The sequence below is a fragment of the Dendropsophus ebraccatus genome, chromosome 7, assembly GCF_027789765.1.
Source record: "Dendropsophus ebraccatus isolate aDenEbr1 chromosome 7, aDenEbr1.pat, whole genome shotgun sequence".
NCBI lineage: Eukaryota > Metazoa > Chordata > Amphibia > Anura > Hylidae > Dendropsophus > Dendropsophus ebraccatus.
Genome location: NC_091460.1, coordinates 88,909,179 through 88,935,250, shown reverse-complemented (window position 1 = coordinate 88,935,250; position 26,072 = coordinate 88,909,179). Strand labels below are relative to the sequence as shown.

General features: G+C 43.9%; 1 protein-coding gene across 1 annotated transcript in view; it reads left to right on the top strand.

The window, feature by feature from the left end:
• The first annotated feature begins 3,937 nt into the window (after positions 1-3,937).
• The window catches only part of NPY2R (neuropeptide Y receptor Y2), a 60,341-nt gene continuing 38,206 nt past the window's right edge, over positions 3,938-26,072 (top strand). Inside the window, exon 1 of the mRNA XM_069977870.1 lies at positions 3,938-4,105. The gene's annotated coding sequence lies outside the window, so the exon portion shown is untranslated. The remainder of the gene's footprint in view (positions 4,106-26,072) is intronic.

Here is a 26,072-nt window from a genome sequence, read left to right as displayed (position 1 = left end):
ATAAGAGAAACAGATTGCTGAACTCAGGGAGTTCAATGCATTGAGCGCTTTCACTAGCAGCCGGCAGTGTTGTCATTTGGCTGGTCTCCCTGAGTTCAGCAATCTGTTTCTCTTATGGCTCTACTAGGCATTGCTCCCACCTAGCCAGAATCCTGCTCCACACTGATGAGGGGCAACACCCCAAAACAGCTGTATGTGGATGGTTACCTAGCCTTGGTTTATCCCTTGTCATTACACTGACTTATAGGGCCACTTAATATGGTGGATTTGGTGGTTTCCTAACAGGAGCTGCCCCTTGGCTGGGTCCTTCCCGGAGGGATATCTGGCTAGTCCTGTGTTTTGAGACTCTTCAATGAGGCTCCACAGGCACCTCTTTTGCATATTCATTTTTCCCAGGGGGCAATGCACCTAGGACTTCACTGCATTGAGCGCTTTCACTAGCAGCCGGCAGTGTTGTCATTTGGCTGGTCTCCCTGAGTTCAGCAATCTGTTTCTCTTTTGGCTCTACTAGGCATTGCTCCCACCTAGCCAGAATCCTGCTCCACACTGATGAGGGGCAACACTCCTAAACAGCTGTATGTGGATGGTTACCTAGCCTTGGTTTATCCCTTGTCATTACACTGACTTATAGGGCCACTTATATGGTGGATTTGGTGGTTTCCTAACAGGAGCTGCCCCTTGGCTGGGTCCTTCCCGAAGGGATATCTGGCTAGTCCTGTGTTTTGAGACTCTTCAATGAGGCTCCACGGGCTCCTCTTTTGCATATTCATGTTTATCACAGAAAACACCTACAATAGGCATGGAAAAATAGCTAAGTGTTAGGATTCCTGACGCTTAGCTATTTTTCCTGATTTCAACACATCAACACAGAACTGACTGATCACTGGTCTCCTGCCCAATATAACTCACCCCTGAATGAGATGAGATAATCAATATTATTCACTTAACCTGTCATTGTATTTAATATTACTGCTGATCCATGTATAACGGTCTTGACCAAAACATTTGATTACCTTGTTTTTCTTAATTACATCACACTCCTTAGTCAAGGACCTTGGTAGCATGTTGTGGCTCCCTAATTTCTGGTCACTAAATGGAAAGAAATGTACAGGGTATAAACATATTTAAGAATCAAAGAAAGAGATACAACAATGCTTGAAGAACATGAGCTGTAGCCATGCTGGGCACCGCATGGAATAGCATTGTAATAAAATGGATAATGCTGTTCATAAGACTTTGTACTTGGCAGTTTAATCCTCCTGGCAATCTGACTGCAGCATGGGCACATAATCTGTGCTCTGTACATAAATAAATGACTGGTGCTCTGTGTGGGTTTTAATTCCCAATACATAATATTAGATATCTGTATAAAGAAATGCATTGATTTACAAATCAGCAAATAGTATATTATTAATAAGGGGATCAAAGGAGAAGTAAGATGAAGCATCCAGCATTGCAGAAGGGAACATAAATCACCCCAGTCGACATCATGAGATTTTGGATACGTGCTGTTAAAAACACATTTGTCATGATTAAAGTTAAAGAAAGTGTAAGGATCATTTGTCCCAGGGACCCTATATAAAATGTTCATAAATCATTCAGTTATACACATTCAGTCTTACTATAGGCTATAATAACTGCACTGTATTGTTAGGTTTTCACTAAAGGTCATAAAATGAGTATTTTTTTTTTACAAAAATGAATATATATATTATGTGTGTAGATATAATGTTTATGCCCCCACAATGATGCCACAGCAATGCCTTGCTCAGTACAAGCCTGAAAGGCTTGTGCTCCATACTAAGTGGGTTATCTGCGAAATACCACTTAGGACTGGCTTACATGGAGACATCAGAACTGTTCCTATTCAGTTAAAAGAGCATGAAAGCAAAGTGTAAAATGTGTATAAAATAACTGTTAACATCATTCACACATATATATGGTATCCAGGATGTTCTTGGAGGCAAATATTTTCCTGTCATGGAGAGCACTATAGTCAGACCCTCCCTAGATTGAAATAGCTGCATACAGGGGTCATCTGCACCCAACTACACAACAACTGATGGTAAAATAGAGTAACTCTTATGGATAAGAAATAATTATAAACACATATTATTATTCATATCCTTGTAGCTTAGAAATAAAAGATCATCTGCTTAGAGCTGTTTGCATTGTACACTATATCAACTTGTAAATGTAGTTTCCTTCAGTCACCTTTTGTAGAGCAATAGAATATTCTGTTTTAATAAGGTTCATATAATAAAACAAACTGTCTGAGATCTCCCTTCTCTGTGTTGTCGTGTGGTTTCCCTATGGTCCTTCCTTTATACTTTTCCTTCCTTACCTGGATCTACCTCTAAAAATTGAAAATAGAACATCTAGGCCTGGTAAGAACTAAGAATATCCATACTACAATGCCCTTGTGTATTTACAAATTAATCCCATTGCAGAACACGTGATGTAATTAATGTCCAACATGATAACATTAAAAAGTAGTAGTAAAAGTAGCATTATAAAAGTAATAAAAATTAGTATAGAGTAAATCTCTCTAATCACTCCTGGGACCCTGCTGATCTCTACTTCCTGTTCCCCATTTCAACACAGGAAATGCCCTCAAAGCCAATCATTGACTATAATGATGATGCGGAAATGACTGGGGACCCAGGCACTGTTGGAACAGTATCTGCAAAGGAATAGTTGGGTGAGAACTGCTCTTATTTTCTCTGTTTCTTACCCAATGTGCCCCGCATTTTAAATTTTATCCCATTTATGCTTGTTATGTTACACAATAAAGGGGTCTGTAAACAAAGACACAATATAAGAGCATATAGATATCATAGAGAGGGTCACTTGCTTAGGCTGTACTCTGTAGAAGCAACTTCTGTTCTTGCAGACTTGAGACATCCTGGTATTACATGGGTATTCATTCATCAGAATGGCCGTCATTTATAGCTACATTTACCCTGTGATGAAAATATACCTGGCTGACCATGATTTCCTTCAGCAAAATAAACTGTTTGCCAGAGTTGCCAGAGGCTGGACCTGGGGGGATCGGCTGCAGTTATCCCCAATGAAAAAAAGTTTAACAGACAAAATACATAAAATCTAAGACAATAACACACATCTAAAAATAACAAAACACACAGTATAGAGAGAGGGAGAGAGAGAAGGAAAGAGAGAGAGAAAGAGAGTGAGAGAGAGAGAGATAGAGAGAGGGGGGAGATAGAGTACTCATATATATATGCAGAGAGAGAGAGAGAGACAAAGGGGGAGATAAAGAGAGTACTCTAATATATATACATAGAGAAAAAGAAAAAAAATATATATGTATTTGCATAAGCATATATATTAGTAACTCTCTGAATATAAAATAGGAAACAAAAAACTATTGATATGCTTCCTATAATACATGCAAATCAAGTAAAAAATATTTTATGTAATTATAAGACATTAATGGAGAAACAATTAAATATAATGTAGAACCTAAATAAATATATATATATATATATATATATATATATATATATTTATTTTTTTTTTACCTAAATCTCTCTCGTGTTGGAAAAGGAAACAGAAATGTTCCATTTATGCCCCAGCCCTAACCACCCAGATAAAAAGCACAAAGGGTTGCTTGATAAATATTCCCAGAAAGAGACTGTACAGGAAAAACTGTCCTAAATAAAGGGTTAAGAGAGACAATGAAAGCATTTCAGAGAAAGGCTAGGAGCCCAGCACAATGATGAGGAAGGGACACCACCTCCAGGAGTATGAAAGGTGCAGCTGTTGCCAGTCTTCCAGGATGCTGCTCACCTTGCAGGGGCAGGGAGGGGGGAGTGCCTGGCAGCAGCAGCCTGTGCATTGACTGGCTCCTTCTCCTGCGTCCCTGACTCCCAAGGACTTTAATTAGCAGCTCTCCTAGTAGAGGAGCAGATCAGCTCTGACTGGAGGAGGCAGTCCCGTCTCCCATCTACACAGTCTGTAGTACACCAGTGCATGGACACAACTGAAGCATCCTATAGCTGGAGGATGTGGACTCTGAGCTGGCAGCATCAACTCCCATCTGCAGCAGAATAAGAGAGACTTTTCTACAACAAACCAGAAAGCTGTAAGTTGTGGGCAGCACTTGCTATTATTGTTATGTACTGGGAGCACTGGGTGCTAGGCTGGTAGATGTGACTTCTGACTATTCCCAACAGCAGGATAGGAGGTCAGTCACCTAATGCAGGGCTAGTGTGGGCTGCAGCCATCTGGCTCTACAAGCAGCTATTTATATTGTGTCAATATTGTTTTTCCATCACATAGTCATATAGATGGTAACTATAGTAGTCATTAGAGTGCTCTGCTATAGCAAGCATACTCTAATATAAAGGGCAAGTCCTAAGCTATCACAGACTTTATTCATTCCTATCCTACATTATATCAACTTGTACATTAAGTTTCTTTCAGTCACAGCTTTAGTAGCATAATGCCATAGTCTGCTCAGAAATGTAGCTCACATAGTAAATGTGTCTTTCATTATAATATGCTTTCCTAAGAGCAACAGATCACACATCTACTTTTATTTGGGCTTTTGAAAAATATGCCAAAAGACAACCCTGTGTTTATTTGGCAGGATTCTCATTCTGATCACAATGTATGCCAATGTATGTCAATGCTACCAACCGCAAATGTCACTGTTGCTCTTCTTAGAGAGGATTGAGAGACAATAAAAATTCTTTAGGGAGAGCAAAAACAGGAATTAACTATGAAATCTAGGGAAAACAATAATGACATTGTATGCAGACAGAAGGCTATGGATTAGGTTTCTACTTGTTTACTTTTTAAATATATTATATCACAGATGCCATTGCAATCCTATGTAATATTACAGGCAATGCTCTAAGTTAGGCTCTCTCTGCTACACCAGACAAACCTTCTCACTAATATCAGCTATATGCAAATATATATATTTACAGTTACTTGTGTCAGATGTGTCAATATCCTAGCTACATTGTGCTACATTTAATTAACATGGCACCATTAAAAAAAAAAAATAAATAGTATGTGACTTTTCAAGTCCTATAATTGGACCATAGTCAATGCATACATCTCTGTTAGACAAACCAGACAGAAGAGAGGATACTGCCCCTCCTGTGTTCATGACCAGCACATCCTGTAACCTATTACATGTATAAATAATGGGCAGACATTAGCTAACCATGCTATTAGTGTAGGTTTGTGCTTGTTCAGGGTTAATTTGCTATAGGAAATCAACACACTTCTGTCAATAGTATAAGGATGTTGCTAAACAGGAACTCCAAGGAGTACATATAGAACGACAGGAAATGTTATCAATATTATCAATAATTGCAAGGGGCATAGATGTGTGCTTTGGTATGTATGTATATTTAATTGGAACATGACGTTACATAAAGGGTATCTGCCAGCTGCAATTCAGGTTCCAAACTGCTTAGATAGCTGTTGGGTCAAGGAGACACATGGTATCTTTCCTATATATACAGCTGTGCTTCCAGAATGTAGAAAAATGCTTTCATTCTGCAGTGAAAAGTGAAAAGAAGGGACTAGAATTCCTCTTTATTCCCCCTCGATTCCCGTCCTCGCGTAATTGTCAGTCACATGGAAGTTAAGCCTTGCCTGTCAATCAAGCAGGGATAGGGATGGAAGGGGCAGAGGGAAGCATTCAAACTTGCAGCGGATCAGGAGGTTGGGGATGCCTTATGACATTTTACACTGGAGCCCTAAAGCATTTTTCTCTGTTTTGAATGCACAGACCAATATATAAAAGGTACTGTGTGTCTTCTTGACCTAACAGATATCTAACAGTGTCAGCAGTTTGGAACCTGAATTGCAGCTGACAGATTCCCTTTAAACAATTATTATCCACCCCTTTACATCTATAAAATCTTTACAAAACATGTACCCACTGGAAAGTTGTTTTCAATAAATCCTATAGCAGATGCCAAAATATTTGACTGATCTATAGTTTGATGCTTATTTCAATGACCAGGGATAAATAGGGAAAGTGCTTCTCTGAGGATTGACAATAAAAATGTTCCTAACATAAGACTTTTTTTATTGCGTAGATGTGTAGATGTTGTGTAGATGTTGTAGATGTTGCAGATGTGTAGATGTTGTAGATGTTGCAGATTTGTAGATGTGTAGATGTTGTGTAGAGGTTGTAGATGTTGTAGATGTGTAATGTGTAGATGTTGCAGATGTGTAGATGTTGTAGATGTGTAGATGTTGCAGATGTGTAGATGTTGCAGATGTGTAGATGTTGTAGATGTGTAGATGTTGTTCTTCTACACTTGTGTTGACACAATTGCTGTTATTTGGACTACGTGCCAGAATGTCCACCTAAAGGCCCAGGTGGTCACCACATGGTCAGTCTTAAATATGTTCGATTTATTGAGAGACATTCGCATCTAAATTAATCTTGAGTGGCTGAGAGGGGCAGCACTTTACTTAAAGGGTTTGTAGGGCCCTTACTGAAAATTAAAGATGCTGCTTAGATTGTGAGGAACATAACAAATGTATATATTTACCTGTGCCGCTCTGCCACTACTACTGGTTTCCAGGACACCCGGTGTCTGCTACCATCCCCTTTTAAAAACTTTTGCTGAAGTGCTGTGTGGATAGGAAATGACTGTTCAACATAGACAACACACATCTCTCTATTCTGTCTCTGCTCTGCAGTCATTTCCTGTCCGCGTGACACATTATCAGAAGTTTTGAAAAAGAAGACCGTGAATTGGTATGTTCCCCGCAGCCTCAGCAGCAGGATAATTTACTAGTTATGACCCTTTAAGACCAGCGTATGGATACTCAGGTCTTAATAAATATATATTTTTTACAGGGATGTAAAATAACTGAATAAAACGCTAAATACTATACAACATTTTAGCAAATGCTTGCTTACTGCTGAGACGCGCTCTGATCAGGAGACATAGCCGCAAAGTGATCGCGGCAGTGCCAACCACTCCCTGGCTGGCTGCTCATTCCACCAATATTTTCTCATAGGATCACACTGTAAAATATAGACGTAATGCCCCGAGTGCTTTGCTCCCTTGCTGCTGCATTGTCATCCCAAAGCACTGCACGTTCATTTTTTAGCTCAGTCAATCAGCAGCGACTGATTGGCTGAGCAGTCAACTGCAGGTACTGACCCTGAACACAGAAAGTGCTGCTTATATAGACTGGTCTCATTACATAATAGTGGCAGGGGAGTGGAGAAATTGAATGGACACTGTCACAAAAGCTAACTTTAGACATGTCATCAGACATGTCAAAAGTTACTGATCAGAGTGGGTCTCACTGCTGATACCAGCTCTGATCAAAAGATATAGCCGGAGAAAGATTGTGGCAGCAAAATGTAAAATTTTCTATAGACTTCTATGGGGAATTTTCAGGGGCGGATTAACTTTACCACAGGCCCCGGGCTGTTCACCAAGCCTGGGCCCCCCCACCCCACTGTAACTATGGCAGCACTAGCCTGGCGTTCATAGTATAGTATAGATAATGTCATGATGTCCTGATTTGTGCAAAATTGCCATAAAAAAACTGTGATTTTTGCAAATCATGGCGGAAGTGTAGCCAGGAGACAGTACACCACTGAAAGTATAAGTCTTTTTGGGTGGTCATGGGCCCCCCCAGGAGCTCAGGGCCCCGGGCTGCCGCCCGGAACGCCCCTGTTATAATCCACTACAGGGAATTTTAACAGACTGCGCTGCTGGCCGGGTATTGCATTGCGCTGCCGTGATCTTTCTTGGCTGTATCTCTTGATCAGAGCAGGTATAAGCAGTGAGACCAATTCTGATCAATAAACTAATGACATGTCAGGTATGCTTTTAGTATAGCTTTTTTTGTTTGTTTACCCCTATCTGGTTAAAAAGGGTTTTGCAGCTAGAACCACCTGGGGGCTACATTTACCACCTGAAGGCTACATTTAAAAAGCAGAATGTCTTCATATCATTGTATTCTTAACTGTTGAGTAAAGCTAGGCTCAACTAAGCGAATACAGCCTCACATGTCAGCTTGCGGTACTGTGTTTTGGGGGAAGCAATGGATTATCCATAATCCCTTGCGCCCCCCCAATCAGCTGCAAATCCCACCATGATGTCACCACCCCCCCCCCCCTCGCTTCCTGGAGGCGGACAGTCGGCTGTCTGTCTATTGGAAAGCAGGATCGCAGAAGGTAGTTAGAGCAGGCAGAGAAATACAGAGAGAGATAGGGACAAAGAGGAGAGGAGGGTGAATTGTGGGTGATTTTCTGTAGGATCTGGGAAGCCAGTGTCTTGTTTACCAAGTAAATGGGTGCCTGTTGTGCATTCTACAAAGTCATTGGGAGCAGTGAGGACAAAGTCCATATTATTCACTCATTGGATGCTATAAACTCATAGGGGGAGATTTATGAAAGCTACGCCAGAGGTGCAGATTCGCCCCTTCCTCTGGCGTACGCTTCCCGTACACCCTGCTTGCCTGATGGGTGGGATGGCGGAGCTTGCGGGGGCGTGATGAGGTGTGGAGGAGGGGTGGCCTCCTCCCGCGCCTCAATTATCATGATTTACGCCTGCTCGCAGGTGCAAACCATGACACAAAGCTACACCTGCTGGAAGCAGGTGTAGATTTGGTACGCTGGCCGGATTCACTAAGAGAAGTATGTCTCTTAGTGAATCCTGCCGCGAAAAAGGGGGTGGAGCTTCGTTATTCCCCCCCATAGTGTGTTATACCAATAATACCATAATTGAATTGATCGTCCGCCTTACAAACTTAGGGGGCGTAATCAACCCATAGTGTGTTATACAAATTCTTTGTGATCAGTGAATTGAGTTTCCGCCTTCCAAACTTAGGGTATGTGCACACTACGGAACCCAGGTGGATCTCCTGCCGTGGATTCCGCTCGTGGCTGCTTGTATCGCTGCCATAGGCTCCATTCTATGGTCAGGCAGATTCTGCCCTCCCTCCGAAGAATGAACCTGTTAAACTAACTTGGGAGACAAAGGGTGACACACAAAGGGAGGTGAAAGGGTTCTTGAAGGGGGGTTTTTACATGTAAAAGATTTCTGATTTTATGCCGCTGATTTACCAATGTCCACTGCTGTCCTGAGAGAAAATGTATATTATGCTGCTGATCCACCAAGGTCCACTGCTGTCCAAGGTGTCAATTAAATGATTGTCTAATTGACTCTTTAAATAGTTTTTTTTTTTAAATTGTCATTAATAGTCCCACTATTGTAGCTACTATAGTTACAATCCAACCCAAATTTGCAAACCTTGTGCAACGAATTTTCAGCTGCTTTGCTCATCTCTAGTATAATTTACCAATAAACTTCTATAACAAGTAAATTTATACTGTACATCCGAAGCAGCAGTGTCCCACCTTGTGGCATCTACACTAAACTACTAGATAGCTCATTCAGTGAGAAATCACTTTCAATCAATTACTAAAATTACATTTATGTGAAATACTTGAAATTCACCAGAACACCCAATCAGACATGACTTTTATTGTCACATTGTACTGAGCAAGAGATTTATTGCTGCTTGATATGGTACAAGGCGCACGTAAATCCAGTGTTCATGATTGTAGCCTACTGTATTAAAAAGTCACCAACATGGCATTACGCTATTTAATGCTACATCTGTCATAAAGAAAAGCTGAAAAGCTTACACCATTTTATATCATTTAGGCAAGCACTGGACAGTATTACAAATTGAAATTTCATTAGTGTGCCATTTGCTGTCAGCTGCTTGGATTAAAAATCAGGACGCCAGTCACTAATGTTTCCTCTCAGAACAGATATTACAGAAAAGAAAAATGACTCTTTTAGATTGTTCCGAAAAAGACTATTTTCCTGCCAGATAAACGGATCATTAAAAAGTTTCCCAATTAGTCAGTTAATATGTTGTTCACATTTCAAGGCTAATTTGTTACAAATCCCATAACAGCTGAGAGAAAATAAAATGGTTAGCCTTTTCTGCACAGCGATTTAAGTATAGTTTTATGTGGCATGATGTATTATGCAGTATGATGTATCAATCATGTGTAGTAGAGCTAATTTGGTCACCGGATGCTTTGTGGCTGCATTGATTTTGCACTGTGATACCTCTTGAGGTAAGCATAATGTACATTCACTTGTACTTGAGAAACCTCATAGATCCAGTTAGGACAACTGCATCTTTACAGCCCCTTTGCATGCAGCTGGTTGTTTACACATACGGGAATAGGTTTTCAAACTCTCCTTACACCAGTATGTAGTCACTATGGCTCCTGTGATTTTATTTAAAGTGGCTTTCGAGGCAAATATAATCAATAGCTGATCTGCGTAATGCTGACACCTTGCACCCCTACCAATCTGCTTTTTGAGTAATCCATAGAGATATGATGTACACAATGTATGGAACTCAGCATATTGCGTAGTTGCCATGCCGTGTTAAGCTAGGTTCACACTGCGTTTTTGCAGTCTGTTTAACATATCCATTTTATGGCATGGGGGGGGGGGACTCATACAAAAATGGATGCAATTGTGGCCATCCAGATCCATTTTTCCATTGACTTACATTATTAAAAAATAAATTGAATTGGATCCTTTTTTTATTTTTAGCGTGGTTGTCCTCATCTTTCAGTATGTTACGTTAAAAGTAACCATTTAAAAACAGATTAGTTAAACGGACTGCAGCCTTAATGAAGCTCAGCTCCCATTCACTTCATTGGAAGCTGACTGCAACTGCCAGTAGGCTTCTGGTTCCATACATTGTGTACATTTGGGTGGAGTTGCTCACCAGAACTGACTGGCTGTCTGAACTGACAGACCGCTCAGTCAATCACTGGCCGCGGCGGTTCTGGCCAGTGATTGGCTGAGCGGTCTGTCAGTTCAGACAGGCCCGCTCCGAAGCTGCTGTGGCGCGGGACCCGGGAGAAGGAGAAGACCTGCAGCCCGGACAGGTAATGTATGATGCTGCTAAAATCGCTGGTCGCGGCCCCGCACCGCTATTCCACTGTAGCGATGCGCTGGTGGCGAACAATGATTTTAGGTCTGAACCTAAATGAACGATCAGCTGATGACACGATCATCGGCTGATCGTTCTCTCTAATCGCTCCGATTCGGCTGATTTTAGCTCCATGGAAAAGGCCCCTAACTCTGTGGGTTCTAATATTTTTTTCCTCCAAGTTGTGCTTTTCCTTTGTAGGTTTTCTTTTCTGTATGCAAAATGTTACCATCAACGTAGTCTAACACTAATAATAGCTTATACATGTGTCTATACCTAAATCTGTGCAATGAGCAATAGCTTATTAGAAATAAGAACTATGAAGTATACATATGGCTGTGTTTACTAAATTTCCTATTAGAGAACATTAACCAATAGCTTACCTTGCTTCCTACAATTTATACTATGTGTTAATCACTGTGCCAGGGCATAAAAAATATCCAATAAGGGGAGAAAGCTAAAATAGCTTATTGGAGGCAGTTTAGAAATAAAGGTGAATTTTCTTAAGGGAAGATTGACAATATTTATTGGAAAATGGATTTGTCTGCCAACAGCATCTGTGAACAATATTGCATAGTGTTGTATGTGTTAATGTGGTCCTGGAGAAAATTTGCTTCAACAGCTGCTTAATATTTCACTAATGACTACACAATGGCAACTATTTATTGAATATTTTCATTTTAGAGTCGCTTTTTATTTACATTTTAACTCTTTATGGGAATGTAAGCTCTCTAAGCGCGTCTAAGTGGCCACGAGGGGTTTGGCTAGCTCATTAGTGTACTGTGCTTAACATTTTAGCCCTGATCAAAGAAATAATAGGTTCTTTAGAGGATGGAGAAGCAACTTGTATCTTCTATTATAAAGGATATCTTGCAACAGCTGTAGCATTATAAGCTTTGTTATACGAGCAGTTGAGATAAAGGTAGACTACATAGGGAAAAGTAACATTTTACAAATCTACTCAAACGAAGTAAATCCAGACTGGTTCCTACCTGAGTATAAAATTACTTACCAAAAAGGATGTTTACTTATGGTTGGGATGCACTTTTCTTGCCAGAAAAGATAAGTAAATATCATTATTTATTGGTTATACTTGGTGTGTGTTTTGGTTTATTGGATGAGGAGTTTATGAAGGTGTGTGTTACTTAAAGGGGTACCCCAGGAAAAAATGTGTTCAAATCAACTGTTGTCAGAAAGTTATATAGATTTCTATTTAGAAATCTCAAGCCTTCCAGTACTTATCAGCTGCTGAATGTCCTACAGGAAGTTGTGTATTATTTCCAGTCTGACACTGTTCTCTGTGCTGCTTTCCTGATAAATTCATTGTATCTGTTGTTTCTGCTGCTATATCTGATATTCTGAAATCCTCGGCCCGGTAAGCCGTTAGGAGCACTGAGCACTGAGAAGCCGCAATTCGGCCTCACACCTGCATAAGGATCCGCCCCAGCCCTCCAATGATCATCAATAGAGGTGGTCGGCTGGGGGTAGGCCGGACCAGTGCTGGGGGCGTTAGCCCTGCCCCAAGTGCTCCTAACGACTTATTAGACAGAGGATTTCAGAATAAAGAGTTTGGGAACGGCACTGAGGGTGAAGGTAACAGACATACCTTCATCCCAGTGCCCAATGAACACTAGGGAGCTATCAGCAGGTTAGATTTGTCTTGATACTGGTAATAATCTTATATCAGTATATGCTATAGACATGTATACCATATAATCTTTTTGATTAATTTTGATTTGTCAATGTGTCAGCAAAAAATATTGGCTGTCCATAATTTTCAAATAAGTCATCTAGAAAAAAGACAATTCTGTTTGGCAACCTTTTTAGTCCTAAACATCTGAGTTCAGCCTGATAGAGGCATCGAATACTCTCCCAGAGAGGCTGACAAAGCTATAACTATATAATAATATTTCACTGTCTTATGATGTACCTGCCAATAGAATATAATACCAAACTTTACATAGGAAGACAGGACCATTTTATACACCATGTATAATGGTATCACTTACTTACAGAAATCTTATCCATTCATGTCAATGGGACAGCTCTGGTCTATTCCTGCATATGTCCATGAGGTGTACTGTAAATATATTCTAACAGCTCAGGTGTTAAAGGGGTAGTGTGGTGATAAGCATTTATTCACTAATTAACACACATTACAAAGTTATACAACTTTGAAATGTGTGTTATTTAAGTGAATGCCCCCCTTCCCCATGTTTCACCCCACCCATGCTAGACCCAGAAGTGTGGTGCATTATATTTACGTATTCGCTGTTGACCCCGACCGCCATCTTGGGACAATGATGTCATCTTCAGGAGTACGGCCAGACCGCTCCAGCCCTCCCTCATGCCAGCCCCCCTCCAGCGGTTCATCAGCTGCTCAGCCGCGATAGAGTGGGTGGGGGGAAACATGGGGAGGGGGGCATTCACTTAAATAACACACATTACAAAGTTGTATACCTTTGTAATTTGTGTTATTTAGTGAATAAATGCTTAACACTGACTACCCCTTTTAAAACAGCTCAGGCGAGATGGCTAGCCTATAATGTAAAAAAAATGAAATATATATATTTTTTAAGTTAAAAATTTTCAATCTGAGAAATAATGGTTTCATGTAAGGGTCCATTTACACAGAAAGATTATCTGACAGATTAACTGTCAAAGATTTGAAGCCAAAGCCAGAAACAGACTATAAACAGAGATCAGGTCAAAGCCTGAGATTTTTCCTCTTTTCAAATCCATTCCTGGCTTTGGCTTCAAATCTTTGGCAGATATTCTGTCAGATAATATTTCTGTGTAAATGGACCCTTATTGCAATCAATGAGAAATTGTTCATCATTCGTTGAGTGCTGACACTAAAATAATTGTTAGTCCTTAGCTAATCATTTGATTCTGCATTCATTTACTAATCGTTCAGTGTAATTCCACATCGTTCGTTAATTTGCTGGGATCAGATGAAGTAAAAGATTGTAGTAACAATCGAAACTAACAACTATCATTTTGTGTAATATATTGAATGATTTCAGGTTAATGATAAACAAATCTCTTTTGCGATTGTTTATTGTTAATTGATAAAAATTGCTTTGTCTAATAGGATTCTTAGGGACCTTTTGCGTGTACAGATAAAATTTAGAAGAGAAGATAAATCGTTAATGCGATCATAATTTGTAATTGTGTTGCATCTATAGGCTATAGGTAATTGCGTTCGCATCAATAGGCTATGTTCACACAAGGTCAATAATAGAGAAAAGGTGTCCGCTTTGCAATTTAAAATAACGTCTGTTATTACCGAGATTTAACTGACTGCAATGCAATGCATTGCAGTCAATGGAAAGAAGATGTCCAATGTACACTATGTATTGAATAACAGATGTTATCACCGCGGACGTCAAAATAAGGATCATGGCAATTATTTTTGGAAGTTTTTTGCAAACAGCAGTTTTCATTAGTTTTTCATTAGTTGTTCACACACAATTTTTCTTTTATCACCGTTCTTTCTCCATTTTTTTAATATTAAATTCAATGGACTTTTCAATTAAGGCACACCCAAAGGCCAATTAGTAACCCCAAACTAGAATAAAGTACCAGCAGCCATCATTGTAAGGGAAGGCTATACAGCTAAATAACGTCTGTTATTTTAGACTCAAAATGACGGACATAATTTTGAACGGAGCTTAAAAAACGCTGTGTGAACATAGCCTTATACTGTTTACAATAAATGTTTTGAGAATGATTAAGGGTGCATTCAAACACAAAATCCGCTGCGGATCCAGTGCCAGTTCATCCCTATGAGATACATACCCCTCCCTCCGCTCCCCAGAGCATACATCACCTCCTCCCTGCTCCGGCTTGCTTCAGGGGTTTCCGGCATCTGCTCGTCCTGCTCTGCCAATCAGTGCACTGCCCCGCCACAGCCACTGATTGGCTGAGCGGGACGTCCAGCCAAGAATCCCCAAACCAAGGCGGGGGGAGGGGAGGTGATGTATGTGCTGGAAATACCATCCCCGGCGCTCACAAAGCTCTATGGTGCGTGCACGGCTGGGGACGGGACAGACATGGAGCCAGGAGCCACGCAGCAGCCGACAGACAGACCGAGGAGGAGAGAGACACGGCAGGGGAGCGAGTTGTCTGGTGAGTTGTGTGTGGGTTTTTTTTTGCACAGACTGGGGGTCATTATAATGGGCATCATAAAGGGGGATTACAATGGGGGCCATCTACAAAGGGGGATTACAGTGGGGGCCATCTATAAAGGGGGATTACAATGGGGGCCATCTGTAAGGGGGATTACAATGGGGGCCATCTATAAAGGGGGATTACAATGGGGGCCATCTATAAGGGGGATTATAATGGGGCCATCTATAAAAGGGATTATAAAGGGGATTACAATGGGGGCCATCTATAAGGGGGATTACAATGGGGGCCATTATAAGGCTGTTACATGGGGGCCATTTATATGGGGGGCCATTATAAGGGGCATCTATAAGGTGGAAAAATTGGGGGACTACATGGGGAGTGTATGCAATAGGGCATGTACTATAGTGGACCACAGAGGGGGGCATATACTATAAGGGGGTCACATAGAGTCAGTCTACCCACTAAATGAGGGTGTAAAGGGGCCAATACAGATGTGCAGTGTCTAGAGAGATGAGGATGGTGACAAAGTGAGGAGCCTAACATGTCTGTCTGGCAGATTCTGTGGATTCGTGGCTCTGAGAAGTTCTCATAACGGCCCAGGACAGAAGAAGAAGATGAAAAGGGAAGAACTCCGATCAGAGAAGACGTCCCATGTGAGTCACCTGATGTAACTGCACTGTAATGTATATGGTGTACAGGACCTGTGTAGAGATAAGGCTACCTCTATGATTGGATGAGGTGATAGTGATCTGTGTACAGTGGATGTTAGTCAGCAGAAGCGGTGGTGTTAGTCAGTAGCAGCGGTGGTGTTAGTCGGTATGTGGTGACATTAGTCAGTATGTGGTGGTATTAGTCAGTAGCAGCGGTGGCATTAGTCAGTATGTGGTGGTGTTACTTGTTATCTAGTACTGTGTTTTATTGGATTTAATATTAAGGATCTGGTCAGTAACAATATGGTGGTTTCCTTCCTATATACTGGTATTATTGGCAATATTGGTCTCAGTATACAAGATTTGGTTAGTAACAGTATGGCGGTAATATGCATGGTAATATTTCCCATATACTGGTATTATTGGTAATATCAGTCTTGATATATATATATATATAGCATTGCTTGGTTGAGGAAGGGGGGGGGGGGGCGCAAGTTGACCTCTTGCACCAGGGCCCAAGAGACTATATATTCTATATATTCATTTTTACATACTCTCTGACAAACTTGATTTAACAAATGATATTTGTTATGGCAACATGTTCTGATATATTGTCTATACTTACTGCAGTCAATGGACCTAGACAGTTGTTTTGTTGAACTGCTTTGTTGATTACTTTTGTTTCTTTGAAAGTGCCTGAAAAAGTAAAAAAAAAAAACCCTAAAAACAAAAACCTGAATCTGTTTACTTTGGAAATAAAAAAAAAAAAAAAACTACCTCCCTCCAACCAGGGTATGTTTGGGCGCAGATCCAAAGGAGATGCGGAGATCTGCGCCCGAACATACCCTGGTTGGAGGAAGGTCATTTTTTTCATTTCTATCCATCTTGTATGGTTTACCTGGGAGCGGCAGCAATCATTTACATGCGGTTGTTGAGTGTTGTGCCTCCCCTTGCACAACCCCACCAGGTGAGAGTTTTTCAATCTTTTCTCTCACCTACCACATATCCCCCTGATCTGTGCTATGGAGCGCTGTTCTAATTTCTTTTACTTTGGAAATTGTAACCATTGCCTATCATGTTTAGCTTAAAGGGTACTCCAATATACTCAAGCATTCTGAAGAATATAGCACTGCTTACCTGTCTGCCCCAGTTCCCTAAACTACCATAAATACATTTCCTGGTTTTGTCCAGAATTGTGTCAAGGCTGGGGTAAACAGACAACAGAGGTACGTAAGCCCTGAGCTTACCCCAACCTCTGTCCCTGCCTATTGCCCCACCCACGCTAGACCGTGGGGCGACAACCACGATGACTGCGATATATACTGACTAGGGTGCAGGGGATGGGAGACAAGAGACAGACAAACAAACAGAAGAATGGTCAATAAATCCGAGTCAAAACCAGGAAGGTGAGTCAGGACAAAATCACAAAGCTAAGAATAGTCAAAAACAAGCCGAAATAAAAAACAAGCCGGTAGCAAAGTACAAAAGGCAGCTAGCATGCTGTTTGCTGGTCTTAAAAGCCTGGAATCCCCACCCCCACAGGTGAGAGCAGGAGAACTCCAGAGAATTAACTCTAGGTTGACCAGGTCTGCACAAGATGGCAATAGATTACAATGCTCGCGTTCTCTGGCGTGCACTTAGTGATCGAGAATGCGAGCGAGCAACCACATCACCTGCGGAGTCAGAGGCAGGACCGACGGTACGGATGCCATGACCGCCAGTCCTGACAAATTGTATGTCTGCTCTTTCTGTGGAATTGTTTAGCACAAGGCAGGTGTGTAAACACGCCTACCTGCCTAAATATCCAAATAAAGATATCTATGTATATGGACTATGGTCAGTGGCGTAGCTATAGGGGTCGCCGGGGTCGCCATGGCGATCGGGCCCCTACGCTAGGGGGGCCCGCACGGCCCCCCCTTGCCACTTGTATCAGTGTCACTTTAAGCATCCCGAGAAGCTGCGGCCGCTCAGCTTCTCGGGATGCACAGATCGCTTTGATGTTCCGCCCGCACAGTGAGCGGGCGGAACATTAAAGCGATCAGAATACAGGAGAAGGACCTGTCAGCGTCCTCCTCCTGTATTCTCTCCCATAGGCTGCCGGCACTTCATACCAGCAGCCTATGGGAGGCCGGGACGTGACCTCTCCGGCAGGCGTGATGATGTGACGTCATCACGTCTGCCGGAAGTCCCGTCCCTGCGGCTCGCAAGATGGAGCCCGAAGAGGAGGAGGAGAGCTGCTGCCAGCGCGGATTAGGTGAGTAGGATAATTGTTTTTTTAGGGGCACCTCTGGGGGCATTATTAGTATATGGGGGCACCTCTGAGGGCATTATTATTTCTTGGGGGCACCTCTGTGGGCATTATTATTGTATGGGGGGCACCTCTGGGGGCATTATTAGTTCTTGGGGGCACCTCTGGGGGCACTATTAGCTCATGGGGGCACCTCTGGGGGCATCATTATTGTATGGGGGCACCTCTGGGGGCATTATTAGTATATGGGGGCACCTCTGGGGGCATTATTATTGTATGGGGGCACCTCTGGGGGCATTATTAGTTCATGGGGGCCACCTCTGGGGGCATTATTAGCTCATGGGGGCACCTCTGGGGGCATTATTAGTTGATGGGGGCAACTCTGGGGGCATTATTAGCTCATGGGGGCACCTCTGGGGGCATTATTAGTATATGAGGGCACCTCTGGGGGCATTATTAGTTCATGGGGGCACCTCTGGGGGCACTATTAGCTCATGGGGGCACCTCTGGGGGCATTATTAGTTCATGGGGGCACCTCTGGGGGCACTATTAGCTCATGGGGGCACCTCTGGGGGCGTTATTAGTTCATAGGGGGCAACTCTGGGGGCATTATTAGTTCATGGGGGCACCTCTGGGGGCATTATTAGTTCATGGGGGCACCTCTGGGGGCATTTTTAGGTCATGGGGGCCACCTCTGGGGGCATTATTAGCTCATGGGGGCACCTCTGGGGGCATTATTAGCTCATGGGGGCACCTCTGGAGGCATTATTAGTTCATGGGGGCACCTCTGGGGGCATTATTAGTTCATGGGGGCACCTCTGGGGGCATTTTTAGCTCATGGGGGCCACCTCTGGGGGCATTATTAGCTCATGGGGGCACCTCTGGGGGCATTATTAGCTCATGGGGGCACCTCTGGAGGCATTATTAGTTCATGGGGGCACCTCTGGGGCATTATTAGTCCATGGGGGCACCTCTGGGGGCATTATTAGCTCATGAGGGCACCTCTGGGGGCATTATTAGCTCATGAGGGCACCTCTGGGGCCATTATTTGTTCATGGGGGCACCTCTGGGGGCATAATTAGCTCATGAGGGCACCTCTGGGGGCATTATTATTGTATGGGGGCACCTCTGGGGCCATTATTAGCTTATGGGGGCACAGCAGGGAATCCTACATACAGGGGGCATCCCACATTCCTACTCACTTTACTGCACATTACACCAAACAGCGCAGTTACTATGGGAGCCTACAGGAGGGAGGAACGGAAGGAAGTTGCTAGAAATGTGCGGAGCCTAAATTGTTTGTCTCGCAGGTTCTAAGGGGATGAAACGTATCTGGAAGGAATCATCATGGAGGACTGGAGAGGAAAAGGGAAAGTGACGCCTCAGATCAAAGAAGACATCACCGGTGAGTCACTGTATGACGGTTTTCTTATTTTGTAGAACATCATTTAGTAGGGGTGCCCCGAGGTGGAAAAGGTTGGGAAGCACTGCGCTAATCTGTCCCGCTGCACCCGCTGGCACATGCTGTCATCTGATTGGGCCTCTTACCTAATCAGATGACAGCAAGTACCAGCGCCCCCTCCTCCAGACATCTGCCTTGGCGGCCCAAGCTGTGTCCTATGGCCGTATCTTTACCGCGTTGAGCTCCAGCTTGTGCTGCATCTACATTATCTGTACTCAGAGATATCACTGTGTTATCTGTGCTGTTACATAGGACTGCAGGGGACATCTACTACATGATCTGTACTCAGAGATATCACTGTGTTATCTGTGGTGTTACATAGGACTGCAGATGACTACTACATTATCTGTTCTCAGAGGGATATCACTGTTATCTGTGGTGTTACATAGGACTGCAGGTGATATCAGGTGACTTCTCCAGGTTGCAGAAGTTCAAACTTCATCGTGCCCTGCTGACAGTTTATAATGGGAGTTGTAGTTTTGCAGCATGTGGCTCTTCAGGTTGCAGCACTACAACCCCCATCGTTTCCAACTGGCAGTTCATGATGAGAGTTGTAGTTTTTCAGCTGTAGAGTCAAAGATTGGAATACAATGATTAGACAATGACACAGTACAGTCCATTAATTATAGAGGGCAGTAGTGCAGGACATGAGGTGGAGGCAGTGACAGGGCATTAGAACATGGTGGCACATTAGAGTAATTGGATATAACGTTAGATAGGACTTTGCCTGATCGGGGGGAGATGGGGGGGCCCCAAGCTAAAATTTTGCACCAGGGCCCATCAGCCTTTAGCTACACCCCTGACTATGGTGATATAGGCTGTGGGGGCTGGTCAGAGTTGGTTACCTTACTCGGGGGGTTGAACAAGAGCTCAGAGTTAAGATCCAGCCAGGCCTCCTGTGACATCACAGGATGATAGAAACATACAAGATTGTGCACAGAAAAATACCACCTGGTCCATCTAGCCCAGCGCTTCTCAAACTTTTTCTACTGGAGCCTCACACAGCAAACAACAAATGATACCTGGGCCTCACCAGACTGACCAAGAGGATGCCAGGGCCTCACCATCTGTGGTGGAAGTCCATGCAGCTATAAGAACTATTGCTTAGTCTACCCTTTATTTGTCTCGTAATCTCTGTATAAGATTAAATAAGTGCAGAATGTTCCAACAATGTTCCATAACTAGAGATTGCTGCAGTCAGGGTAGGATTGTGCAGTTTATAGTCACTTTTGGGAAAACTCCCCACCAGCTGTGCCTCACAAACAACCAGGGGGCACCTCACTGATGCGGCCTGCCTCATAGTTCTTCATTTTTATCTTCTGCAGGCTGGAGGTACAGCCGAGCAAAAGGTCCGATGGATTATTACTCCTTGAATGTTGAGAGTAGTAGTGGTGGACGTAAAATCAAAACTTTATTGCAAGAATTACGTGTTTTAAGGCACAGCCTCTTCATCAGATTTGTATAGCAATAGGATCTACAATCTGGACATTTATACAGTAATAGCATCGGGCTATTCAAACTGTGGGTTCCCGGTCTTTTACTGTATAAGATTGTAGATCCTATTGCTATATGAATCTGATGAAGAGGCTGTGCCTTGAAACGCATAATTCTTGCCATAAAGTATTGATTTTACATCCACCACTACTACTCCCATCATTTAAGGGGTAAAAATCCATCAGAATGCCGTCAATGCCACCAAAGTCCCGGACCTTTTGCTCGGCTGTACCTCCAGCCTGCAGAACCTTCTTCTGATTCACCACCGGGATCCCCTGGCCCCGCGGACTTGCTGCAAGAGGCTATATATTGATTATGCGATCAGAGGTGTCGGGCTTGTAGCACGACCACCCCCAGGTGAGCGGCTCTGAAGCCCCTATTTTAATCTGAATTCCTGATTTGCAGTAACACACTATGTGCGCCCCTGGTGTTTTTTAAATCTTTTCAGTTCATTTTTATCTTAGGATAGATTCTAAGTATTTGCTATTCTTTCAGTAAAGTTATATTTTCTCGTGTTGCTTCTGACCCCAATTACCTGGTTATATACAACATTGGCAGTGTTGTATACAGAGCCTGGTTATATACAGTACAACATTGGCAGTGTTATATACAGCTTGGTTGTATGCAACATTGGCAGTATAATATACAGCCTGGTTATATGCAACATTGGCAGTGTTTTACAGCATACAGCCTGGTATACAACATTAACAGTGTTATACTGAGCCTGGTTATATACAACATTGGCAGTGTTATATACAGCCTGGTTATGTACAACATTGGTAGTGTTATACAGAGCCTGGTTATATACAACATTGGTAGTGTTATGCTGAGCCTGGTTATATACAACATTGGTAGTGTTATATACAGCCTGGTTATATACATTAGCAGTGTTATATACAGCCTGATTGTGTACAACATTGGTAGTGTTATGCTGAGCCTGGTTATATACAACATTGACAGTGTTAGTGGAGGTCCTGTATACCTGTAGTATATAGTTGGTGCAGGTCCTATATACCTGTAGTGTATAGTTCTGGGGTCATATATACCTGTAGTGTGAAGTTTGGGGGTCCCCCGCCAACTGCAGACCATAAGTAAGGTGTGTGTACAAAAAACCTGCAGCTTATAATAAGTACATACACAATCCTGCATCATCATAATCTGGCCCTCTTAGGCACTACCGTTCATCCTTGGTGAGGACAACACAGAAGAGGTTTCAAAGTTTCTAATACTGTATACACTCCCCCTGCAGGTAGCCCCTGTACTGTATACACTCCCCCCCCTGCAAGTACTCCTATACTGTATACACTTCCTCCCTGCAGGTAGCCCCCATATTGTATACACGCCCCCCACAGGTAGCCCCCATACTGTATACAACCCCTACCCCTGCAGGTAGCCCCCATACTTTAAACACCCCCCCCACTTGCAGGTAGCCCCCATACTCTATACACCCCCCTCCTTGCAGGTAATTCCTATACTGTATGCACTTCACCCCCACAGGTAGCCCCCATACTCTATACACTGACCCCCTTCTTGCAGGTTGCCCCCATACTGTATACACTCCCCCCGCAGGAAGCCCCCATACTGTATACACCCCTCCGGGTAGCCCCCATACTCTATACACCCCCCCTCCTTGCAGGTAGTCCCTATACTGTATACATCCCCCCTTGCAGGTAGCCCCTATACTGTATACACTTCCCCCTTCAGGTAGCCCCCATGCTGTACAAACTCTCCTCTGCATGTAGCCCCCATGCTGTATACACTTCCCTCTGCAGGTAGCCCCCATGCTGTAAAAATTCCCTTTTGCAGGTAGCCCACATGCTTTATACCCTCCCCCCTTTAGGTAGCCCTCATGCTGTACAAACTCCCCTCTGCATGTATCCCTCATACTGTATACATTCCCACTGTAGGTAGCCCCCATGCTGTATACTCTCCCCCCTGCAGGTAGCCCCCATGCTCTATACTCTCCCCCCTTCAGGTAGCCTCCATGCTGTATACACCTTCCCCAGGTAGCCCCAATGCTGTATACATTCCCTAACACCCCCTTACTGTACACATTCCCCAAAACCACCCGGCAGGTAAACCCCTTACTGTATACACTGTATATACACTGTACACTGTTAGGGTGCCTTCACACTTACCGGATCCGCTGTGGATCCAGTGTCATTCAACCCTATGACACTACATATTCGCAGTGGGATGTCAATGTCGAGTATGTAAATTAACCCCCTTGGCGGCTGGAGCGTAACTTTCACTGACAGAGGCACCCATCATCCCACCCGCACAGACCGCTGTTAGATGGTGCAGGCTCCCCTCCAGTGTATTCAGTGCTGTGCCACTGCTGCTGCCGGGCACGGCTCTCTCCTCACAGCTCTGGACGTTTCCCCCGAAGCAAGCTGGAGCGGTGTGTGCAGCCTCCAGAGCCGTGAGGAGAGAGCTGTGCCCGGCAGCAGGAGAACAGCGTTGAACACACTGGAGGGGAGCCTGCACCATCTAACAGCGGTCTGTGCGGGCGGGATGATGGGAGCCTCTGTCAGTGAAAGTTACGCTCCGGCCGCGAAGGGGTCAATTTACATACTCGCAGCGGGATGTCAATCCGGCTGTGAGTATGTAGTGTCATAGGGTTGAATGACACTGGATTCGCAGTGGATATCGCTGCAAATTCGTAGTGTGAGATACACTGTGGATCCGATAGGTGTGAAGGCACCATTACTGTATTTATTTCTGTGGATCTGTTGTGAGGCAGCTGCCCTAACAACCAATCAGATTCCAGCTCCCTGTGAAAGTAGTAATCCTATTGGTTGCTAAGGCTTCCAACTGCTGTTTTTGCTGCTAATTATGTCACCTGTGTGTGCAGTGTGGAAATTTTCCCATTCATCTCTATGGGGCGGTCTTCCCCTTCCCCCTCCCCTCCTGTACATCTGGCGGGGACGGGACCATCTCTTTAACCTTCCTAGGCACCCAATGTATCTGTGTGCCAAATTTGGGGTCAGACGGTTGAGGCGTTTGGAAGTCTATACGGGACAGACAGACAGACTTTCATTTTCATGATATAGATTTGGGGAATTCCTAATAATGTACTGGATGTATAATTCTGCTCAGGAGAATGCTGAAAGGGGATAATAAGTATATGAATTAATGACAGAATGGAGGGGTTAAATTCATTGTAACAGGAGTAAGGTCCGGGGGGGGGACCGTCACCAGCGATGGCGTAAACCGCACCAGGGAGCGGAGTCTAAGGGGCCGCTGGTCTTCACCAGAGCCCACTGCAAGGCGGGATGGACTTGCTGCGGCAGGCGACCCCCAGGTCGCTACCCCTGGATTGGCTTGCTAGTGACGGGGGACGAGGTGTGGCAGGAACAGTGGGGCAGCAGGCAGGCAGAGGCACACACGGACACAGTCATGAGCAGGGACCGCAAGTGGCAGGAACAACGGGCAGGAACAATGGACAGGAACAACAGGCAGGAGCAACGCGCAGCTGGTACCTTGGAAGAAGAGGAAAGAGGCAATGGGGGACATGGGTGTTGTCCATAGACAATGAAGAACGGTGACTTTCCCGTGGAAGTAGAGTCCAGGTGACAGTTTGAAAACTCAGCCCAGGGAAGTAGACTGGACCAATTATCTTGACGGGCAGACACAAAATGCCTTAGATAATTTCCTAGGACCTGATTGACCCTCTCAACTTGCCCGTTGGTCTGGGGATGGTAAGCTGAGGAAAAGTCTAACTTCACCTGGAGCTGGGAGCAGAGAGCACGTCAAAATTTGGAGATAAATTGTGACCCTCTATCAGAGACGATATGATGAGGTAGTCCATGCAAACAGAAGATATGCTGAAAAAACAAATTGGCCAGGCGAGGAGCGGACGGCAGACCTGGAAGAGCCACGAAGTGAGACATTTTAGAAAAGCGATCTGTAACCACCCAGATGGCTGTGTTCCCGGCAGAAGGGGGCAGATCGGTGATGAAGTCCATGCCAATGTGGGTCCAGGGGCGATCTGGTACTGGCAAGGGGAGAAGCAAACCGGCTGGTCTTAGACGGGAGGACTTATTTTGGGCACAGGTGGTGCAGGAAGCCACAAAATCTCTGACGTCTTTAGATAAATTTGGCCACCAGTAGAGACGAGAAATCAATAGCCTAGTCTAGCCTTGTGGACCCCCGGATGCCCGGCAAGCAAGGAAGAATGTCCCCATTTCAGGATTCTCTTACGGAGTGCAGCAGGCACAAAGGTCTTTCCGGGAGGAACATTCAGAAGGACTGAGGTGGTGACCGGCATTAGGCGGACACAGTCACAAGCAGGGACCGCAAGTGGCAGGAACAACGGGCAGGAGCAACAGACTGGAAGAACAGGCAGGAGCAACGGGCGGCTGGGACAAAACACACTAGGAAGCATGCAGAGGCTCCAACACCTCTGGTGGGGCAGGGCTGCAATTTATAGGAGAGTCTCAGAGCAGCAGTCAATTAAAGGCACACTGACCCTTTAAGTTATAGCAGAGCCGGCGCGCGTGCTCCCTAGGAGACAGGGACCTGCCCGTTGAGTTGACAGGGAGCTGGAGGAGGAGGAGCCCCGGCACACAGCAGGAGATGGTGCAGCAACGGCGTGGCGAGAGGTATGTGCCGCGGCCGCAGATGTGACAATAAAATAGTGAGGGGGTGTTTGACAGTGCTGCCATAGAAGTACCATTTCAGTAAAGGTTAAAAAAAGGGTAAAAAAAATAAAATAAAATCATTTTAGTAAAATATCCACCTCTTTTTGTATTGATAAATACTGAAGAATTGTCTAACATCCTGTACTTGCCTTTAAGGCCCCTTTTACTCATCTATTAAATCTGTTTTCCTTTGCAGACTTGCAAATGCGGACCAAATATGGTCTCATTAATTGCTATTTGTGTTATGGATGTATGTAAGGGCTGGGATGCCGCATACTGGTGAGCCATAATACGGCCTGCATTTGCATCACAGATACCCTATCTAAAATGAAAGGGTCTCTGCACTTGCAGAAAAGGCAACTGATGACTGTGGGCAGGACAACAAATGTGTGAATGTGGACTTTGATTGATGTGGAAAAAACCTTGTAAAGAGTCATATACTTTGAGATAGA